Raw genomic sequence first — 15,370 nt, 5'->3', positions numbered from 1 at the left:
CATTAACAAGCTATGTAATCTTCAAAAAGTTACTTGACTTCCTTGTTCCTTGGTTTCCTCATTAATAAATCGTCTGGAAGGAGATCCTATCTTAGAAAATTGCTATGAGAATTAAATGAATGAATACATATTAAGTGCATAGAAAAATTTCCAGCATATATTAACTCAAAATGTTATTATTTTTATTATTATTAATATTGTCCCTGGCCGTTAACTACACAGTAATTCAAATCAGTCCATTGGGTTGTTCTTCTGTATTGAAGGAATGGGATGTAACTTAAACACAGACCACGATACGAACATCTTCAGTTAGAATAGTGCCCTGGGAAGAATCATAGACGTGAGGATTAAATGAAGTAATCCACGCACTGGCACCAAATGAATGAAAAAGTGCATGTAAAACTCTTAGCAGAGAGCCTAGCAGAGAATAATATTAATACGTCATTATTATTATCATTCCCTGAAGGAAGCAGGAAAAATGTAGATTGATGTACTTAGTCCTTTTGTGCTGAGGCACTTTACCTTTCCAGATCTCTGTCCAGCATGTTCTTGGCTTTCTTCTTTTTAGGAACATATGCCCTTTGGCATGGTCAGTTAAGATACAGACTTGTAGAGATGGAACCAGTGTTGCTTACTTTCAAGGGGAAAATGCTTATGGTTCCAGAGATCTCATTTACCTTTTGGAACCTGCTGTGTGAACAGATTTGAGATTGCTTGAATGAGTGAATATTCTTGACTTTTCCATGTGTATATCCTGCCCCACACTCCCAGGTGCTCTCCAGTTCTTTGGGGACCGACAGGCCATTTTGTTCCCTATGTTCACTTATTGGTTTGACGAGAGGAGAGTCTTTGACAGCATTACTAAAGCTGTGGTTATATCTTTTAAAAATACATTTATTGTTGAATAATTTAAATGGGCATAATTAAAAGCATATGTAGGGTACAATTCTATGGGTTTGACACATGTATATGCCTATGAAACCATCACCACCTTTCATCCCCTGTGTTTCTTGATTTCTCTTTGTAGTCACTTGCTCCCCACTGCTAGCCTACTCAGGAACTGATCAGCTATCACTATGGATTAGTTTGCCTTATATTGAATATAATGTAATCATACTATGTACTTTTCATGTGGTATAATGATGTTAAGATTAAAAAAATTTGATCACGTAACAGTTGTCTATTAATTTTTATTTCTGAGTATTATTTCATTGTAGAAATATACTACAATTTATTTATCCATCCATCTGTTGATAGGTGTTTGGGTTGTTTCTTTTCTTTCCTTTTTTTTTTTTTTTTTTTTGCGGTATGCGGGCCTCTCACTGTTGTGGCCTCTCCCATTGCGGAGCACAGGCTCCGGACGTGCAGGCTCAGCGGCCATGGCTCACGGGCCCAGCTGCCCTGCGGCATGTGGGATCTTCCCGGACCAGGGCACGAACCCGTGTCCCCTGCGTCGGCAGGCGGACTCTCAACCACTGCGCCACCAGGGAAGCCCTCTTTTCTTTCCTTTTTTTGGATATAATAAGTAGAACTACAACGGATATTCATGTAAAAGCTTTGTAGTGGTTATATGTTTTCACTTATCTCAGGTAAATACCTAGGAGTGGAATAGCTGGATTGAATGGAAAGTATATGTTTAACTATATAAGAAACGGCTAAACAGTGTTTTCTAAGTAGTTCTTTCATTTTACATTCCTACCAGCAAATCATGAGAGTTCCAATTACTCCACACTTCAACAATGCTTTGGACTGTTGGTCTTTTTATCTTTTAATTTATTATTATTTTTTAAAAAATTATTTTATATTGGAATGTATTTGACTTAGAGTGTTGTGTTGCTTTCAGGTGTACAGCAAACTGACTCAGTTATACATATACATATATTTATTCTTATTCAGATTCTTTTCCCATATAAAGTATTACAGAATATTGAGTAGAGTTCCCTATGCTATACAGTAGGTCCTTGTTGATTATCTGTTTTATACGTAGTAGTATGTATCTGCTAATCCCAAACTTCTAATTTATCCCTCCGCCCACACCTTTCCCCTTGGGTAACCATAAATTTGTTTTCTAAGTCTGTGAGTCTGTTTCTGTTTTGTATCATTTTCGGACTGCTGGTCTCTTAAATTTTAGCTAAACTATGGATGTGAAGAGTTATCTCATTGTGGTTTTAATTTACCTTTTCATGATGACACTTTACTGGTAATTCATGTTCTTTTAAAAAACTTCTTGATCAGTTTAGAGCAGGGTTCCTTACATTTAGCACTACTTCTATTTCAGTCCAGACAGTTCTTCGCTGTGGGAAGCAATTCTGTGTACTGTAGAACATACAGTAATGTCCCTGGCCTCTACCCACTAGCCATCAGTAGTAACACCTCCACTCTCAATTGTGAAAAACAAAAATGTCTCCAGACATTGGCTCCATCTCCTTGAGAGCCTCAGGATAGTGGAAGTCTAACGTTCCGAGAGGCAAATGTGACCTTTTATCCAGAAGCATCTTGTAAGAGGTAAAATGAAGCAGAAGAGGCAAAATGAGCTTGATGCCAAATTTCTGGGGTTGTAACATTGTTATAATACCTGCAAATCACATAACGTGAGACTGCTCTGCATATAGGCATGCACACATACACACAGTGGAAAGTACCACCACCGCCACCAACAAACATATTGTCCAGTTAATAGGGTAGACTGAAACCTGAAGAGGCTCTAGAACACTGTACAGTCAGGGTGAGCTTTTAGCTTTGGCAAAGGGCAAAGTCCACAGTTCAGACCCAGCCTTTGCCTTATTGGAAATGTTTGTAAAATGTTGAACAATTCAAACAGAGAAAACGAGTTCTAAAGAATAGTTTTATAAAACAACATTAACAAATAGGAACAAACAAGACACAATCTTGATGTCTAGCCCTAGGATAAGATTACATAAATTATGATCTCTTAGTATGCTGCAACTCTAGGAACCATTAACATAGTAACTATGACACACACACACACATATACACAGGAGAATACTAAAATAAAAGGAGAAAATGTAGAACATAAAACAGTACGCAATTCCTGATTATAATACGTAAATCTTTGCTTACACATATTCTATATGCAACATATACGAGAATTTTAAGGATGCAGAAAGATAAATTTAGAAGGGAAAACAAAATATTGAAAGACATTTTATGGGGGCTTCCCTGGTGGTGCACTGGTTAAGAATCCACCTGCCAATGCAGGGGACATGGGTTCGAGCCCTGGTCCGGGAAGATCCCACATGCCGCGGAGCAACTAAGCCCGTGAGCCACAACTACTGAGCCTGCGCTCTGGAGCCCGCAAGCCACAACTACTGACGCCTGTGAGCCTAGAGCCCGTGCTCCGCAACAAGAGAAGCCACCGCAATAAGAAGCTCGGGCACTGCAATGGAGAATAGCCCCTGCTGGCCACAGCTAGAGAAAGCCTGCGCGCAGCAACGAAGACCCAACAGAGCCAAAAATAAATTTAAAAATAAAAAGACATTTTATGGCCGTAGCATTATTGATAAAGTCTTTTAAATTAACTTTCTTCTTCACATGATTTGAATTAACTGTAAATCTGGCCTGCATTCTAGTCCACATTCCTCTGCATATTTCCTCTTTGACTTTGAACAGACGACTTCACTTTCCTGGTTAACCTTTATCTAAAGAAAAGGCTACCTCCTTTAGAAAGTTTCCTAAAGGACTAAATAGAACGATGTTTGCTTAGTATCTCGGCACATTAGGTGCTAGATAAATGTTACTTGGATCAGCATTCTTCCTTGCAAATGTTATTACTTTTCCACTCACCCACCAGCTTCCCAAATCCCTCCATATCATTTATCTGCTTAGAACGAAACCTGGTTTAATCCTTCCAAGAATTTTTTCCACAGTACACCTGCTGTATACAGAGTACCTGCAATGCATTATTTCTCAAATTGAATAGACTCCCTTTTCTTCAACCTAAGTGTCAATAAGTAAGCTCGGCCCTTCATTTGGAAACCAGCAAGAGCATTTGATTTTTCCCACCTTGTCGTGAGAGGAAAATGAGGAGGCAGGTGTCACAAAGCAGCGATTCTCTCCAATGAGATGAGTCCTCACCTTGTCTCCACGAAAAAAGGTCCCCAGGAACAAATGAGAAGCAGCAGACTTTTCCAGAATATGAACTTCCCTTTACCCTGGCAAGTACAGCCAGGAACTGCAAAGTGTGTTTAGGTAATTTTTCTACAGAAATAGCTAAATTGAAGCTGTTGAAGTAGACCTTGTCTATTTAAAAGCAGCGAGGAGAAGCTTCAACTGTTAGCTGGTGTGGAATCCAGTGGCACCTGGTCCCTCCCTCTGGGTCACATGTTCTGCTGCCTCTGCAAATTTGGGAGTCTGATTGTAACTAAGGGTTTGTATCCTCATCCTACCATTTACCAGCTGTGTGTCTTTGACCAAGTCGTCTAATCTCTCTGTGCCTCTGTTTCCTCATCTATAGGTGAGGTAAATAATACTACCTACTCTCACTAGGTTGTGGGGTTTTTTTTTTCCAATTTTCTTATAAATTTTATCTTGTTATTTATTTATTTACTTTATTTTTTATTGGAGTATAGTTGATTTACAATGTTGTGTTAGTTTCAGGTGTACAGCAAAGTGAATCAGTTTTCATATATATATACTTACTCTTTTATAGATTCTTTTCCCATATAGGTCATTACAGAGTACTGAGCAGAGTTCCCTGTGCTATACAGCAGGTCCTTATTAGTTATCTATCTTATATAAAATAGTGTGTGTATGTCAGTCCTAATCTCCCAATTTATCCCTCCCTAGGTTTTTGTTTTTTTAAGTTAAATGGGCCAACATTTGTGAAATGCTTAGGTAAGTGCCTGACAAATATAAAATGTATATTAATGTCTCTTAAATGAAACAAAGCAAAACAAAATTACCGTCATGTAGGGTAAGCTGCATATGTAAATATCTCTCAAAATATTTAGTGAAATACTTTTTCCCTGTGGTTATGGATCCAGCCCCTTTTGATATGATCATTCTATTGTGACACAATGAAGAGAAGAATGTCAGAAACAGATGACATGTTGTCCTACTACACCATCCTACACAGTTATACACAGTGTGAGATTTTCCTAGAAACGTCCTCACCAAATTCCTCATTTATGTTGACTCAAGGCGGCCGTTCCTAACTAGCTCATTATATATAAGCGAAGATGCACACGTTACAATGTTAGATAAGGTTTTGCCTTACTTTGGGATTCCTGGTATTCAAGGAAAACAAATTCATGTTAAAACATTATCTGTAGTCAGATAGCGTACAGAGTGTATCTTGCAAACGGAGATAGAAGTATGGAGGCAAATTACTTTTACAGTATCAGGGAACTAACTTAGGAAAAGAAACAGTTTCCTGTTGTAAAAGCATAGAAAGCCAGGGAGAATTTTATTTATCTTACACATAGATTGTTCCAGCTTTCCTTTGGTGTTAATTCACTGTGTTTGCAATGGCACAGATTCTTACCAGTCAGCCAAAGAAAACTCAAGACTGTTCCATTATCCTTAACTCTGTGGGCTAAAGAACATCAACTAGTTTGAGATGGCTGCATAGATTGAAGTGTGTTCTTTATTATGAAGTCATTATGAAGGACAGTCATAGATGACCACTTGTAGCTAGAGGTGTCCCATCAGCTAACAGGTATAACTCCAGGTGTACTTGACAGTTCCAGGCTCTTTGAAAGGACCCATAGTACACTGGGGGAGTCGGGGAGGAAATACACTGGGATGGTCTTAACTAAGATTCCCACAGTCCTGGCTTAGAAGAGAAGAACCTGATTCCCTCATAGGATAAGAAGCCAGGAGCCTCTCATAAGGTGTGGTTACATTTATTATTTCTGTAGGTGTTCCATATCTGGGTTATATCATGAAGAACACTTCCTGATTCTCAGGAATATTTGTATGTCTGTCTTTACAGCACAAGGAATTTTCTTTTCATAGTATTGTCCAAAAAGTGTATCATCATTGATAAAATTAATGTAATACAGTTTAGTACAATCCTCACTTTTTTTTATGTCTAAGAAATTTTAACCTTTTATCATTTCATTAGGAATAACTCAAGGTTTCAAATGTCTGAGTGTTTGGAACTTAATTTGTAGTATTACTGCAGAGGAAATACCTCTGAACATTGATAAAGGGCTAGTCTGACTGAGGGTTGGAGTGATTCAAATGATTAGTTTGAATGACAGTATTTTATAATCTTGATCAAGTTTGGTCGATTCTTATCAACAAGACTTTCCAAAAGTATTTTTCCAGCAAACATTCCATGAATGTTTATTCATAGTATCTTACTAATATTCCTAAAGGCTAGTAGTTGATCAGAGTATCATTTTTTTAAAACATTCTGAAATCATATTTTTATTGGTTTTAACAAGATTTATAACCTACTCAAAAATGCAATAGAGTGGGCACCATAAAACAAATTTTTTTAAAAATTATTCATTTATTTTTGGCTGCATTGGGTCTTCGTTGCTGCGTGTGGGCTTTCTCTATTTGTGGCGAGCGAGGGCTACTCTTTGTTGTGGTGCACGGGCTTCTCATTGCGGTGGCTTCTCTTTGTTGTGGAGCACGGGCTCTAGGTGCATGGACTTCAGTAGTTGTGGCACTTGGGCTCAGTAGGTGTGGCTCACAGGCTCTAGAGCGTAGGCTCAGTAGTTGTTGCGCACGGGCTTAGTTGCTCTGCGGCATGTGGGATCTTCCCGGACCAGTCCTCAAACCCGTGTACCCTGCATTGGCAGGTGGATTCTTATCCACTGTGCCACCAGGGAAGTCCCACAAAACAAATTTGTTTGAAAGCACTAGCACCAGCACATGAATAGTCATGACATTCAGTGGCATGACCCTTGTTTTTTTTTTAAACATAGATTTTATTTATTTATTTATTTTTTTGGCTGCGTTGGGTCTCCGTTGCTGCGTGTGGGCTTTCTCTAGTTGCGGCGAGCGGGGGCTACTTTTCCTTGTGGTGTGCGGGCTTCTCATTGCGGTGGCTTCTCTTGTTGCGGAGCACAGGCTCTAGGCAGGCGGGCTTCATTAGTTGTGGCACGTGGGCTCCATAGTTGTGGCTTGCAGGCTCTAGAGCGCAGGCTCAGTAGTTGTGGCCCGCGGGCTTAGTTGCTCTGCAGCACTTGGGACCTTCCTGGACCAGGGATCGAACCAGTGTCCCCTGCACTGGCAGGCAGATTCTTAACCACTGCACCACCAGGGAAGTCCAGCATGTCCCTTGTTGAAACATAGTTTTTATAATCTGCACTGGTGGATGCTTTACAAACAGGGTAAGCTGCGTGTAGAATAAAATAAAGAGATTTTTAAAGTAGAGATTAAAGACATTAGAGATTAAAGATGAGAAATTATTTTAATGAAACTTTCTTTTGTTGTCAACTTAAAGAATCTCTGCACATGGTGGCACCTTAAAAAAAATCTACAAATAATGGACATATATGATACTCTGAATATCATTCTTCAAAATCACATATAAAAGCATCAGTTGAATATATATCCATTATTTGTGGATTTTTTTTAAGGTGCCACTATGTGTAGAGATTCTTTTTTTTTTTTTTTTTTTTTTTTGCGGTACACGGGCCTCTCACTGTTGTGGCCTCTCCCATTGCAGATGTGCAGGCTCAGCGGCCATGGCTCACGGGTCCAGCCGCTCTGCGGCATGTGGGATCTTCCCGGACCCGGGCACGAACCCATGTCCGCTGCATCGGCAGGCAGACTCTCAACCACTGCGCCACCAGGGAAGCCCTAGAGATTCTTTTAGTTGACTGAACCAGCAATAACTTGGAAGAAGTAAATTATAGAGTCAGGGTGGGATTGTCCTTATAACCTAAACAAGTTACTATTTGCAGTGAAGGGAAACATATATACAATGGAATATTACTCAGCCATAAAAAGAAACGAAATTGAGTTATTTGTAGTGAGGTGGATGGACCTAGAGTCTGTCATACAGAGTGAAGTAAGTTAGAAAGAGAAAAACAAATACTGTATGCTAACACATATATATGGAATCTGAAAATTAAAAAAACAAATGGTTCTGAAAAACCTAGAGGCAGGACAGGAATAAAGATGCAGACATAGAAAACGGACTTGAGGACATGGGGAGGGGGAAGGGAAAGCTGGGACGAAGTGAGAGAGAGGCATGGACATATATACACCACCAAATGTAAAATAGATAGCTAGTGGGAAGCAGCCATGTAGCACAGGGAGATCAGCTCGGTGCTTTGTGACCACCTAGAGGGGTGGGATAGGGAGGGTGGGAGGGAGGGAGACACAAGAGGGAGGGGATATGGGGATATATGTATACGTATAGCTGATTCACTTTGTTATACAGCAGAAACTAACACAACGTTGTAAAGCAATTATATTCCAATAAAGTTGTTAAAAAAAAAAAAAGAATACCTACAAAGTCCCTTCCAGGGAGGCTCCAAGGAGGTCTTTCTCAGATTTCTTTTCCAGAATCACCTGCTTTTAGATCATGTAAGGATTGATCATGTAATTGATGAGGAAAGGCAGCCTGCTCCTATTGAAGGTAGCATTGAATGTACTAAACTAGTCTTTTTCAATATCTACCTAGATCAGATTGTAAAATATTGGAATTTAGTATTGACAGAGCTATTTCCTGTGACATGGGCCTGCCAATGAGCTGATCATACCCATATAGGATGGGACATAATGGGATAGTACTCAGCAATAAAATGAATGAAATACCAACACACACAACATGGCTTAAGTCTCATAGACGTTTGGTGAATGGAAAATCCAGGCATAAAAGAGTACTCAATATATGATGCTAATTTTACAGAGTTCAAGAACCTGAAAAATTAATCACTAAAGAGATCTTAACCAGCCCTTGCCTCTGGTAGGGCTGTAGATTGGCAAAGGGTATGAAAGAATTTTTAGACGTGACAAAATTGCTCTGTTTTTTGAAAAGAATGCAGGTTTCCTGAGCGTAAGTAAGCTTGTTTCAACCCCACAGAACTACTCTCTCTCTCATTTTCAAAGAGAGAGAGATTCTCTGTGTATTAAACCTGTTGCGTTGTTGTATGTCCAAACACTTCTTTGATTTGTCCTTTTAATTAGATACTATTTTGCCTGTCTCTATGATTGTAGGTTTAAGACCTTTCAGAGAAATTTGATGGCATCACTTCTCTGTTTGCTAAGTATCTGGGGCTGTCAAGGAGAAGTCTGAAGTCAGTAAGATTCTTATTCTTCTTATCAAAACCCCTCAGTTTATCCCCTCTCTCTGGAACCTTGTATGATCTTGTCTTCATCTTTGGTGCTCAGAAATTTTTTTTTGGCGGTACGTGGGCCTCTCACTGCTGTGGCCTCTCCCGTTGCGGAGCACAGGCTCCGGACACGCAGGCTCAGTGGCCATGGCTCACGGGCCCAGCCGCTCTGCGACATGTGGGATCTTCCCGGACCGGGGCACGAACCCGCGTCCCCTGCATCGGCAGAAGGACTCTCAACCACTGCCACTGCTCAGAAATTTTACAGTAATATATCTAATGAGTTCTTTTCACGCTCAGTCTTAAGTAAGTTATTTCAATCTTAAATCATTCCTCACTTTTGGAAAATCTGCTTCTTCTGGTGCTCCTGCCACCTCTTCTTTTTCTTCCTTTTACATTATTTCCATCATTCCATTTGCTCTGTTCTCAGTTTTTGGAATGCCGTTTAGATGGGTCTTTAAACTTGTCAATGTTGTTCAGTTCCCTTATATCTTCTTTCATATTTTCCATCCCATTTTCATTCTATGTGATATTCTGAGATATACCTTCTACCAGAACTTCTTAGCTTTCTAATTATCTTTCAACCGTGTCCATTTTGCTACTCAGTCCATCCGTTGAGATTTTTATTCAAAGTTCCAGTATTTAATTTCTGAAATCTCTAGTTCATTCCTTTTTAAGAATGTAACATAAAATATCCACAACTATACTTTTCTAAAGTCTCCTAATTGCTCTATTTCTCTTTCAGCAGGTGTGAATTCATCCACAGGTCAAGTTTGATGCCTTTCTTTCCTTGTCAATTCTTTGGTCATTCCTGGTTTTCTTTTTATCTTTGAGTTTGAGGGTTCCTAGTCACAATGTTAAAAGAGCTACTGCTCCACGTCCCTGGTATTTTGGAGGATGGGCCTGGAACTTTACAAGTTGTGGCGGTAATTTGCCCTCTCTGTGTGAGGCCCACCCCTCTTCCAAGGGTCAGAGCTCTCTGTAGCTTCCAGTCCCCAAAGCCCCTCCCCTACCCCCCACTGCCTTCTCCTCTGGTAACACTCACATTTGCAAAATGCTTAGCAAAAATCAGGATGGAATCAAAGGCCAACCAGCCACGCTTGCATAATCTAGCTCTGACCAATAACAGGCCTGAGTTAGGTTTATCCTAGTCTGTTCTTCTGTTGACTGTGGGCCGATTCTGCCTTGCATGGTCTTCTAGTTGACATTTCACACATGTATTATAGGTACCAGTTTCTTACACTTCTATTTCGCCATAGTCTTACTCCTTTTCATTCTCCAGCTTATAGGAATTACCCAGCACACCTGGAGCATCAATAAATTCTTTTTTCTCTTCCCTGACTCCTATTGATGTTAATTCAATCACTTGATGAGAATTCAGCAAATGATAGCTGGGCTCCATCTGCAATCTTGAGCCAATTCTCTAACTTGCATTTATGCAATCCTTTTCATATCTAGTTTTACAAGTGCATGTATTTTTATCTGCATTTTAAAAAAATGGGAAAACAAAATCTACAGTGTTGATGGGATTTGCCCAGTATCATACACTGAGTGGCTGAACCATACTCGTAATTCAGATACATTCCTGACCCCAATCCCATGTTTTTACCCCATTACCCAGGGTACTAGATTTAGGCATATTAAAGCAATAGTCTGTAACTATACAACATGTAGCAGTTGTAAAGCACTTTCACATGCATTGTGTTATCTTTTCCTCATGAAAGCCCTTGATATAGCATTATTATTTATCCTAGACAGGAAATCCTGCAATTAAAACACATAAGAAAGTTACCAAGACAATTGAGCAATGACACTCGGGGTCTGGAGACTTCAAGTCTCTAGACAGGCACGGGCATAAACCTTGGGGTATCCCAGATATTTCTTTGCCACCTACCTCAAACAATAAGGCAATCAACACGTTAAAAGGATATCCAAATAAACCCACCAAAGGCTGGGAAGTCTTGTTTCCCATAAAATATCTTCTCTTCATCTTTAAGGACACTGGATTGCTCCTTTTCATTCCTTTTTTTTTTCTTTTTTTCTGTTCAGTGGCAGTAATTTCCACTACTCTGTCTTCCGGCTCACTGATCCATTCTTCTACCTCATTTAGTCTACTACTGATCCCTTCCAGTGTATTTTTCATTTCAGTTATTATATTCTTCATCTCTCTTCGGTTGTTCTTTATATTTTCTAACTCTTTGTTAAAATTTTCTACAGTAAGTCCCCTACGTATGAACTTTCAAGTTTCGAACTTTCAAAAGATGCAAACATATGGTCCCATGTCTAATCACGTAAGTTAGGTCACATGTCTGGCGTACATTGTCACGTGTGTGCATCCTCTACAAGTGGCTGTGCTTTTGTGTACTGTACAGGACTGTATAGAGTACAGTAGTGCAGTATCTTTTTTCAAGCCCAGGATGTCTGGAAGCAAGTATAAAAGCAGCAGTGACGTAGCCGGTACTGCTAAGAAACGCCAAGCAATAACAATGGAAACAAAAGTAAAAACAATTGAGAGACTGGAGTGAGGGGAAAAGACACCTCGCCCTTCATCTCCTATTTCTGATGATCCTTCAGCTCTACCATCTCCTCCCTCCTCTCCCTCCTCCAGTCAGTAACTCTTCTCGCCTCTTCCCTCAATGCCAGCCCCTGCATGCCAGCTGTTGTACTGTACTATTGAACTTTTCAAGGTACTGCACTGTAAGATTAAACATGTTTTCTTTATTTTTGTGTCTGTTTGTTTTTTATGTATTATTTGTGTGAAAAGTATTATAAACCTATTACAGTCCAGTACTATATAGCTGATTGTGTTAGTTGGGTGCCTAGGCTCACTTTGTTGGACTTAACGAACAAATTGGACTTACAAACACACTCTTGGAATGGAACTCGTTCATATGTAGGGGACTTACTATAACGTCTTGCTCTGTGTATCCACTATCCTCCCAAGTTCCTTGATCACCTTTGTGATCACTACTCCGAACTCTTTCTCAGGTAGGTTGCCTATCTCCACTTCACTTAGTTCTTCTGGGGTTTTATCTTGTTCCTTCACCTGAAACATATTCCTCTGCTGCCTCATTCTCTCTAAGTTGCTATTTGTATTTTTATGTATGTGGTCGGTTAGTTACATTTCTTGGCCTTGGGGAAGTGGCCCTCTGTAGGAGGCATCCTGTGTCCCAGCAGTGCACTCCCCTCTCAACGCCCAAGCTATGTGCTCTAGGCGTTCCCCCTAAGAACGCTACGTGGGTTTCTCTGTTGGGCTGGGCTAAGTGTGTGGGCAGTCAGGTAGGCCCCCAGCTGGTCGGTTGCCAGGCCCTGCCTTGTGTGGATGTAACTGACTGCTATATAGTGGGGTCTGGTCCTGAGGTGACTAGTTGCAGAATCCTAGGGGGTCCCTGGAGCTAGTGCTGGCTCACTGGTGGGCGGAGTCAGGGTCCCAAAGACTCTGGGATTGTTGCCCACCCACCGGCTGGTTAAGTCAGATCTTGGGGTTAGTTCCAGACTACTGGTAGGCATAGCTGGTTCCTAGAGTCTGGCTCTGGAATCCCAGAGCTCATTTAATATTATTGGTGGGGGATGGTTCTTGACTCAGTTGGGTATGGGTCCAGGGTGCCCTAAAGGTTGCGTTGGCCAGCTAGTGGGCTGGGCCAGGGCCCAGCCAGTGCCAGTGTGGGATCCGGCCTGCAGTGTGGGATTGTAGTGTTCTAGCTTCTTGTGTCTGCCCTCTGGTGGGCGAGGCTGGTCTAGAGGCATGGTCTAGCTTCCTGGAGGGAAGGGCCGGTCCACTGGTGGGCAGAGCTGGGTCTTGGCCCTCTGGTGGGCTAGGCGTGTCTAGAGGCAAGCCCAGAAGTGGCTGTGGGCTCTTTAGTCTTTAGGCAGCCTGTCTGCAGATGGGGGTGGATGTGTTCCTTGCCTAGTTAGTTGTTTGGCCTGAGGTGTTCCAGCACTGGAGCCTACAGGCTGTTGGGGGGCCAGGTCTTGGAGCTAATGAGGCAAGATGTTAGCTATCAACAACGTCCCGCTATATGCTGCCACCAGTGTGTTTTCCTTTACCAAAGCCTGAATTCCTTCTCCCTGTTTCAGAACCACAAAGCCTCTCTCTCCCTGACGACTACAGGGAATTCTTGGAGGGGATATCACCTTGTACTCATACAGAAAGGAAAGTAGTATGGCAACAGAATTTTCATCTATAGTCTAGGGAATAAGATGTATTCTATTATTCCACTAAACCAGTGGTTCTCAAAGCATGGTCGCTGGGCCAGCAGCATCAACATCACCTGGAAACTTGCTAGACATGTGAATTCTGGAACTCTCCCCAAGATCTACTGAATCAGAAAATCTAGGGGTGAGGCCCTGCAACCTGTTTGAACAAGCCTGATAAGTGATTCTGATGCAGGCTCAACTTTGAGAACCACTAAACTAAATGTCAACCAGAGGTGACTTTGCCTCCAGGGGACATTTACTAATATCTGGAGACATTTTTAGTTGTCATAATTGGGATGGAGGGTGCTAATGACATCTAGTGGGTAGAGGTGGGGGATTCTGCTAAACATTCTACAAATGCACAGGACGGACCTACAGCAAAGAATTGTCCAGTCTAAAATGTCTGTTGCACCAAAGTCGAGAAACCTGCTCTAAACTGAGCCTTCACTCTCTCAGCAGGTACAGAAATTAAACCTGTTGAGTGTGTGTGAGTGTGTGTGTGTGTGCACGCGTGCGTGTGTGTGTGTGCGCACGTGCATGTATATTTGTGGGGGTCTTCATCCCCAATTCCACAGCTTAATTTCAGGCTTAGGTGGACCAGAGGGAATGAGTTCTTAATCCAGGTGATCACCTTCATTCAGGTGCTCTGTTTGCTGCCCGGTACTGGTGTTTAGTGCCGTTTCTCTCGAAGGGCTGGGGCAGGAAACTCTCCCACCTAATCTGTCCCAACCAGGAAGAATATCTTTCCACGCCAGCAACCAGATTCTCCCATGAGACAATGGTCTGAACCTCACAGAATTCTGGCATCTTGAAGTAATATGCCAAGGTCAAGCGGAACAGTAGGCATCCATGCTATAACCCCCACCCCCTCAACTTCCATCTCTTCTCAATAAATCCCCACCTTCCTGGGGCTGGGTGTTCCCACTTTCCTCTCCCCGTTAACTCACACCATGTTTCCTCATCACGAACCACTTAGCTTCAGCTTATACAATCAAACACAAAATCTCTTTATTGTTTGAGGGTTTCAGGTGACTTTAGGAAGCTCAGCTTTTAGGAACAATATTGAATCATTTTCCCCAGAGTGGAAGGGTTGGGGGGGACAGGCTAACATAAGTTAGTCTTTTTCTTTTTCTTTTTTTTTTTTTTTTGTGGTACGTGGGCCTCTCACTGCTGTGGCCTCTCCCGCTGCAGAGCACAGGCTCTGGATGCGCAGGCTCAGCGGCCATGGCTCACGGGCCCAGCTGCTCCGCGGCACGTGGGATCCTCCCGGACCGGGGCACGAACCCGTGTCCCCTGCATCAGCAGGCGGACTCTGAACCACTGCGCCACCAGGGAAGCCCTAGTCTTTTTCTTAATAACTCTCCCTGCTATATCATGCATAACATATTTAACATAATATACCATATATATTTGTATATAACATATTTAATATACCTATAAAGCAGCAATCAGAGGAGAGGATAATGTCTACAGACCTAAGGAGTAGAGTCCACTTGCTCCTCACTAAGGGAAAAGCCATAGAAAGAGAGGACTAAGTTGTAATGCCCAGGAAGTGTTAGCCCTCCCTGGAAAAACTGGCAAGTGTCTACCAGCCCATGCCCTACGAGTCCCAGGGGAAGCCATTTGGGGCAACATGTAGCAGATGAAGAAGCATGGCGGAGATACTGGAAGCATGGGGACCAGAAGTATGAAACCACTGCAGGAGGACCGGATGCTGCTTCTGCTGAGATATCTAAGGCAAGCCCATCGACGGTGGTGGTCCTGTCGACCACACTGCTGCCCCGGGACCCACACGATGTCCACTCCTTTACCTATGATTACAGTTACAATTGGTTCTTTCCCTCCACCCACCCGTCGGCTCCTCCAGCTGCATCCTCAGGCCCATCCCGTACTGTCTTGGATTCAGGGTCGCT

Source organism: Lagenorhynchus albirostris, chromosome 9 (assembly GCF_949774975.1).
Source record: "Lagenorhynchus albirostris chromosome 9, mLagAlb1.1, whole genome shotgun sequence".
NCBI lineage: Eukaryota > Metazoa > Chordata > Mammalia > Artiodactyla > Delphinidae > Lagenorhynchus > Lagenorhynchus albirostris.
This window is presented reverse-complemented; position numbering follows the sequence as displayed.